The sequence below is a fragment of the Struthio camelus genome, chromosome 9 (assembly GCF_040807025.1).
Source record: "Struthio camelus isolate bStrCam1 chromosome 9, bStrCam1.hap1, whole genome shotgun sequence".
In the NCBI taxonomy this organism is placed as follows: Eukaryota; Metazoa; Chordata; class Aves; order Struthioniformes; family Struthionidae; genus Struthio; species Struthio camelus.
The window spans coordinates 2738792-2739418 of record NC_090950.1 but is presented as its reverse complement, the minus strand read 5'-3'; positions in this window follow the sequence as shown (position 1 = coordinate 2739418).

The window sequence follows — 627 nt, the reverse complement described above, 5'->3', positions numbered from 1 at the left end:
CTCTGCCTGGCAAGGGACCCCCCTGCCTGGGCAAAGTTGGCCTGCAGCGAGGCTGAGGGGCCATGAGGGTTTTATGTGAGTGGGCTGTACGAGGTCCTACCCAATGGCCCCGACATCCTGCAGCAGCCCAATGGGCTGCAGAGCCTGCCTGTCATCCTTAACTGCACGCTGGGAGGGGAGGCAGGGAGGACCGTGCGGTTTCCGCGCCCGGCATGCAGAAATGCTCTGCGCGGGGGGGAGCTGCCCTGCTTCAAGCTGTTGCGGCCAGGGCGCAGCAAGAGAAGGAAGACTCGCGCAATTAAACGCAAGGACTTATTTAAATGATGCCGTGGGGCAGCTCTGCGCGAGTCCGTGACAGACGCCAAGCGCTGCGGTGGGAGAGGCAGCACCGCGGTGAAGCGTGTGTGACGAGCGCCAGGAACAGCAGAGGCGCGAGCCCGAGGGGCACCGCTCTGCACCGAGGCCCGGCTGAGTCTCCCAGGGGAGGCGCTGGGCAGCTTCTCCGGGGGCGTCGCTGGAGACCGCACCGCACCCAGCTCCGGCCGCCGCCACCGCCGCCCCGGCCCGGCCCCGCCCCGCCCGCCGTGGGCCCCGCCCCGCCCGCCCCGCCCGCCGTGGGCCCCGCCC